This window comes from Drosophila mojavensis, unplaced genomic scaffold (assembly GCF_018153725.1).
Source record: "Drosophila mojavensis isolate 15081-1352.22 unplaced genomic scaffold, ASM1815372v1 contig_81, whole genome shotgun sequence".
In the NCBI taxonomy this organism is placed as follows: Eukaryota; Metazoa; Arthropoda; class Insecta; order Diptera; family Drosophilidae; genus Drosophila; species Drosophila mojavensis.
The window spans coordinates 3,370,887-3,379,228 of NW_025318907.1; positions in this window are offsets into that span (position 1 = coordinate 3,370,887).

Genomic DNA, 8,342 nt, shown 5'->3' on the forward strand with positions numbered 1-8,342 from the left:
ACCGCAAAGTTCGAAGACGGCGAACACAAAAAGCAAAAAGTTAAGCGCACTGCGCTGCACAGTGGGCCCCATCTATAGAAAATGTAATGAATTGAAATCATAGTATTTATGTTTAGATTTATTAAATTCATTTACTGACTAGCCACCATAATTGCTACTACGATTGTTTATAGCTTACATTAGTCATAATCATAAAAGTTCAAGATGAAATCATAAATTTTTATAGTGAACAATTTTATTTTTGTGCTTCTTATCAGCAAAGACTTTTTTTTACTCAGCTGACTGTAAGCTATTAGCTACCTTTTTGAGCTAATAAAGCTTAAGAGAAATAAATATATGCATATATTTTTATTTATTCTTAATTGTATGCCATAATTTAAGAAATATAAAATATTTATGATAATATATATAATATAAAATATTTATGGAAGACTTATATTAACGATTAAGTACAATCGTGTGTATATACTATAGCAATATCTGCTTGAGTACGAATTTTTAATATATTCGGCTGAGTATGTCTATGACAACAATGTTTAGTATAAATATAACAATTGCTTATACAAAATTTTAGATTGCTCGTGGAATAGAATAAACTTTTCACTTTGGAAAATTAAATGTTGCCCGTATCAAAGCAAGCTATGGAGATTACAAGATTACTAATTTAGTATCGGAGTCAACCTGGCTAAAAGTGGAAATAAAAAGAGAAACTGGATTAGTTATAAAAAGCATGCTAAGACAAATAAAAAAAAAAAAAAAAAAAAAAAACGACGGGAATCAAGAATGGAATAGAACAAGAAAAGTCTATATGCTTCTCCCGAATCAGTCTAGAGTTCTCTGCGAAATCATTTCCATATAATAGCAGTAGACTTTTGATATTAAATAGCCCGTATAATATATTTATGTACTAAATAATATTTATAGGCTAAATATATATTTATAGACTAAATGCACAATCACCATTAATTAACTCTAGCAAATAGCAACCGTTTTGCCACTTGCATTATTATATTTTGGGCATATTAATCTATTATATTTTGTGCATATTAATCATTTAACTGAATCATTTAGCTAAATTGTTTGTTAAATTGAAATGCAAATACTGTAAAATTTTTATTGTTAATGCTAATTGGATATTCCACTGTGCTGGCTGCGTTGGCGAATGCTGTAATTAGCAGAGAACAGAGCAAACAATCGGTAAAAAAAAAAAAATAAAAACGTTATATGCTTCGGTTGAATAGAAGAAGCAACGAGTGAGAAAGAGAGAGGAGCAACATTTGAGGGGACAAATCAGCGGAGTGAACGCGTGCGCGCACCTTCGTGTCGGCTAGCGTTGCTCTTGTTGCTGCTGTTGTTGTAATGTAATGTAACATGATCTTGAATCTAACATATGGCACAAATATACCCAAAAAGGGTAATTGATTGTAAACATTTCTGTTATAAATGTGTAGTACATTTTCTACTTTTATTAATTGGTTGGCTTTAACCAGTATTAATTACTATTATTATATAATATATATTTCGAATGCTTTAAAGATTAAAAGTAAACTCGGAAAATATTAAAGAATTTAATTTAGAAAAGTGTTTTTATATATAGCTAAAAATTTACTGTGCTTTAATGCAAACATATATGTTAGTTTTAAAAAACATTTTTACATAATCAGGAATTAGTTTTACATAATAACTTTAAAAATATAATTAAACATATCAAAAATATATAGGAAAACCGCAATGTAAAATACTGTACTTAAACGTATTTAATTTTGTTTACATAATTCAAATTTTATTTGGCAATAAATTATATTTTATTTGTATGTAACAAATCAAAAATGAATTTTTAAATCTAAAAAATGTAAGCAATATACAATTTATTTTTATTTATTTAATTTTTTATTTTTTTTTTTATTTTATTTATTTTTGTAAAATACTAATACTAAAGGAATTATTATATTCGTAGAGTTTTCTCTACGATTAAAAAAAATATTTTGCTTCTGTAAGAAATGAGTTCAAATAAAATATTTATAAAATATATTAAAATTTAAAAACAAATACTGGTATTTTTATGAATATGCAATATATTCTTTAATATATTCTTTCTATAATATACCAATCCAAACAAAATGTTAATTGAAACGCAAAGGTGTAGGCGTGGATGGTTAGAGTTTGTGGAAGGGATAGGCGATCGGGGTAGGTATAGGGGGTAAGGGTAGTCACGCTGTGTGACGACAGCACGACAGTGGGTGCAATTACTGCCAATGCGTTGGTAAATAAACATGTGCAATCAGCGATATATTGTCTTTTATGATCTGTTTAAATATTTAGACATTTATTGGCGCAGAGAACACAGAGAATTGGTACACAAACAGCGAAACGCGGGTCGCGTGATGTTTGTGAAAAATTGCCGCCCCGTTTTCATTGCTGGGCTTATCAGAGGCGAAAGTCAAATAATTATTTGGCGCAATGTTTTGATTTTTTTCATTTTTGTATTTTTTGTATTTTATGTCTTATTTTCTTAATTAATTTAGTGCAAGCCAAAAACTTTTCCACTGTGGTATGCCATAAACACTGATTTATGGTTAACAGAGCCGCATTCAATTGGCTTTACGATCCCCCATCGAGGCATATGTCTGAGCTCGTGTGTGGGTGGGTGCGTTAACTTGGAAGACTATCAGATTACGAGCTGTCATTCGCATGACGTTCAGCTAATTGTTGCCGTGACAGCCGATTAGAAGATCTCGCCTGTAAATCATTTTCATCGTGTGAGTGAAAAGCTAATTAAATAATGCACTAAGTCTCTATTTTGGTCATTTTCAAATTGCAATTTCTTTTTGTTTGCTTTAATTTGCTTGAATAAGTATTTTCTAGCAACTAGCTCTTATCTCTAACTAATTTATCAAATTTAAAAATCATTGGAAATATTTATTTAAATAAATACATGAAATGGTAAGCTTTTATAAATGCATTACTTATTATGTTTTATAAATATGATTATGTATTATCATTGCTAAAATATAAATGAATAAATTAAATGCAAGAAATTAACACTTTATTTATTTATTTATATTTTATCAACACAGTTTAGTTTCACATATTTCTTTTTTCTTACTTTTCCTTATTTTTAAAACAAACTAATGTGACTCCAATCATTATAAGACGTTTCATTGGGTTTTCATTGGCCAGGAATACTAACATCAAGAGAGACCTTAAATACCTTAAATACCTTATCAACTTTATTCAACCCTCTTCAATTAAACAGACAATTAAGAACTTAACTCATTAAAATAAACTTGCAGAATTCAACTTGCATATTGCCGATAATTAATTGAACAAATTGATATAAAATTTAAAAATATTAATTAATAAAATATTTATTTTATATCAAATTGTTTATTTATTATAATATCTTATTACATTATTATTTTATTGCCCATTGAATTTCTCGCGCCATAAAATGCAGCATACTTTTATGATGTGCCATAAATGATAACAGGTTCGTGTCTTGGCTCCAATTACTTGAATCTGCTCTTTATTATGTTAGTAAATACAAAAGCGAGCGAATATTGAATTTGTATACGGAAAATCATTCATTTCTATCATGCTCTCATGCTTAACACTCCGAAATTAATTGAATCATTCTGTTTAAAATACGGCACGTACAAATATAGCGATTATACTGTTTTATTGCTCAGCTCAGTTTGTGTAACATGTAGTGAAACAATATGAATCGTAAAATTATGTAAATGAGAATCTTTCGCCGGGTTTCAGTCTCAGCGGCGGCCCAAGCTGACTTTTCATTATTCAAATTTATGAGTTGCTCTGCGAGCTTTTGACAGTTAGCTGACTTGGACAACGCCCAGTTGGGTGCCAGGACACGAGTCCTTGAACTTTGAACAGCCCAGCATGACAGAGCAGTCTATTTGCACGCCTATTACCCTTGAACAGCCAGGCGAATGTGAAATCGGTGAGGTAACATCGCTTGGCCTGTGAGCGACCCTTGTGGCCTATGCCTGATGGGAATGACAAATGAAAAGCCGGACGTACATAACTCAAGGGGCTTCTCAATCAATTAAGCAAATTAAACATAAAGTGCGCACTAAAAGTTCTAGTTTAATCGTAAAGTGCGGAAGTTTTGCGTAAATCACATGCAGCTCACACAAATTTCTGACAATCGGCATCAGCAGCAGCAGCAGCAGCAGCAGCAGCAAACTAGCCGAGGCTCGAAATTGGCAAATCTGTTTCTTATCAGCGATCCCAAAGCATATTGCGAATCGCCTTGTTTTTATGACAGCATTCGCATTCGCTTTTACGTTTCCATCCGTATTTCCATCACAATTTCCATTTCCATTTCATAGCTCATGAGTTTTTTTTTTTACTAGAACACGTACGAGCTATACAAACAAAAGACGCTGACTGCAAACAAAAAGTTAACTATCGAACTACAAAAACTGTAGCAGACACAAGTAAAAGTGCGGAGTGCTCAGACAGTGACTGGGACATACTCTGTAATATGAAATATTAGAGTTGGTATAACTCATAATTCACATGTTGAGTATGAGAAGTTCTCTTCTAGTCTTCTAGAAAGCTGAGTTAAAGTAACGATATTTATCGATGAAAAGTTATCGAAATATTCTGCATCAGGCGAATAGGGCTTAACTGAATGGATTCTATATGGATTCGATATATAATATATAAATTTCAATTCCCCCGCCCTTGCCTGTTACATACATTCTCAAATAAGCATTCTACCCAGAATTCTTAGCCTTAATGAACTCAGTGTACAAGCCCAGCCGAGGAGTAAAAACAAAAGCCAAGTCAAGTTAAGCTAAAAACCCAAACGAAGAAAAAAAGCCAAATTGAAATACTGTTCTTGGTATTCGGCTGAGCAAATACGATTATTTTTATACTACAACAATTAAGCAAACACAAATGGCGAATTTCGAACTAGACAAAAGCCAACACACGCACTTGACTGTGTCAATCAATTTTCTGTTTCGGACTCAAGTGTTCTACTCAAACGGCAAAAAGCCAAGCGGCAAAAGCCGAAACTGAAAAAAACCTTAAGATAAATAAAACTTAATACGAAGATTGTTAATTGCCTGCAATTTTGGCAGCGCACGCGCCTCTCTGGCAGGAAGTGCCCCGAGACGACGCCTCATCAGTCAGAGCCGAGCGATCGGCGCACTCTGTGCTGAGAGTACAACGAATTAATCGTGATGGATGTCAGCTAATTCTGTTCGAGTATATATTGAACAACCGAACCACGTTTAAGTAAAGTGCTTTCGATTCTCTCAGCATTTCTATCTCTTAAAATTGAAAGAAATAATTATTAATATTTGTATTGCACTTTCTGTAATCATCTAAATTTATTGGATACAATTATACAATTGGGATTTATAGCTTTAATTTTAATTTTAATTTTACCTTTTTAAATGAATTTTGAAAAATAATAATTAATTTTTTTAAATGAATTTTGATAAAAATATTTTAACTCATTTTAATTAAAATTTGATAAATATATATTAAATTTTTTTTTGAACCTTAAAATATAACAAATTATGCTTGAATTGACTTTTATTTTGATATTTAAATTATTTTAAATTATTTTATAATTTATAACAAAACTTATATCAGTTGGCATAACAATTTTATGTTTCAATACATTAAATACTCAGAGTATTTAAAAGTCGATCAATATCGACCATAAAAAGAAATACAAAGAGCTGTTATAAATCGACTATAAAATCCGAAAAATAATTACAAATAGAAAGTTTTAATGAAATAATCAGTTTTACTAGAGTCTTTCATTGCCTTCGACTTCTTTAACAACCATTGAAAAACAAAAAAACACTTGTAAAGACACTAGTTCAAGCTAGTCTAGTATACAGATATATAAATACTTGTGTAAGCAGCTGATGCATTGTTAAAGCATTAGCAAACGCCCACATAGAAACATTAGGGTGATTTTTTGAAGAATTTCCCACGCTATGCGTGCGTCGAGCTGCAAAAAAAAAATCATTTTGTCAATAGCCCAAGATTTCGAGCCGCAACAATAACAGCACTTAATGCCTCAAGTATAACAGTTAGTCATAGTCATGCCAAGATCGTCGTCGTGGAAGACGAAGTCGAAGAGACAACAAAAGCAACAAAGTGTTGGCCTTATTGAAACACGCGAATGAATACAACTAACAAATTCAGCCAAAATATAAATAACAATGAGCGTATGAAAATATTAGATACAAATTGCAGATCTTAAACATAATTAAAGCGACACGGGAGACGGTGACAGTGACAGCGAACAGCGACAGCGAGAGAGTCTATATATGTATATATGCAGGCTGGACTCGAACTCGAACTCGAACACTCGAGAGTCAAATTCAAATTCGGATTCGCACTGACTCAGAAAGATTGATGGATGTAGCTAAATCTGGGCACTGAAGTGTCAAAGCGGGCGACATTGACCTTTATTTACTCCGTCTGTGTGTGTGTGTGCGTGCACATACAGATCAAATTAATGATCCGCTCATAGCTCAGAGCTCAATAGCAATTGCACGTGGCACACTCCCAACTACACCTGAGCGAACCACAAAGTGTACCAATTTTTATTTTGGCCATTTCATGGCTCCATTTTTAACTGAATCATTTGCGTTTATTGCTGCCAGTTGCCAGTTTTGCACACGAAATTCATTTCGCCGATTAGCCATGCCAATAACTGTAAATCATTCGGGCCAATAACAACAACACCAACGAAAGACCAAGAAACCACTCGCCGATCGACGCACATCGCTCAGTTTTTGATATTGTTTTGTGGACGAAATTTCATTCAAGTCCAAATATATATATGAAGTGGATGTGGAGGAGTTTGGCTAGAGTTAATGAGTTGCTATTATAATACTGGGAATTTGTATTAAAGGGCTTGCAATGAAAAAGGGAAATTTTATTGCCCAAAAGAAAGGAATTGGAATATATGTTTATATGTGATATATGTATGTCCAAAGATATTCTATAGATATTTGATAAAAGAGAGATATATATCGCAGTATATTTAGAAGACTATATTTTCGTGCCAAATAAAAATTATAAACAAATAAAAAAAAATAGTTGTAAAGATAGGTAATATTACCTTTAGATAAGGAAAACACAAAATATAAAAATATTATATTTATTATTAATAACAAATGATAGATATGAACAAATATCAATTCTTATTAATTCAACTGCCCTTTTGGATGCACCCAGGCAGATGTCCAATGTCAACTTAGAGAATATCTCAGATCAGATTTTATTAATTATCAATTATTAATTCAGAATGCTATTGAGTTCATATGCTTAGTCTGAATCTTGGTTACAAAATTGTACAGAGAGCTAAGCTGTCTACGTAGCTAATAATAATACGAATAATAAATATAGTATATATATATACATATATACTAATTATAATATTATTTTGTATCCAACACTCATTACTTCCTGAGATTAATTTGCATATTAATTCTTTTTTAATTTGATATCAACTTGCTAACAAATTGTTTTCTACTTCTTATTTGTATACCTCGAAATTCCCATTATTATCAAGTACTCGCTTTTTGTTCATGCTCGTTGATCAAAGCAAATTCGACAATTAAACAAAAAATAATATGTTTTTCCGCCGTTTGAATGGGCTCCCAGCGAAAAAGATGAAGTAGAATCGGCTCTAAATTCACAATAGTAAAAAAGTGTAATTAAATTTCTTGGAAATGGAAATACCTAATTTGTATTTATATGACAGAGACTGGCTAAAAAGAAATCTAGGCTGATGACATCAACAAATTTGTTTTGCACAGTCTTAGGTGCGTGCTTATTCAAATTATTTCAAGTAGAGTCAACAAAGGGAAAGAAACAGATTGGCTCTGGCACATTTGAGATTTATGAATTATATGCTAAATTTCCCATTATTTTTCAATTTGCAATTCGATACGTTATTTCCTATGCATGCAATTTGCATAGGTCTTTAATTGGCTTATATCGAATCGAATCGCAGCAAACACAATGGTGGAACAACTATGGCGTTCGGTATAACAGTTGCGATCTTAAGTATCGTAAATTTCGAGTTCGAATTTCGAGTGGCTCTTGCTTGCGGGCTATTTTTATGGCCGTCTGGCTTTGAGCACATATAATTCAATTTATCAGGCAGCAAATGGCCAAATGGTTTTCCTGAGCTGCGAAAATCCGTCTGAACGGGCATTATTTATCGAAAGAAGTGCGCGCTACTATATCTTCTGGCTATATTTGTTTTTGTCGTCTGTTTCTGTTTGTTTGTTCGTGGTTTGTTTTGTCAATAAATTGCAACTGTTGCTTGAGCCCGA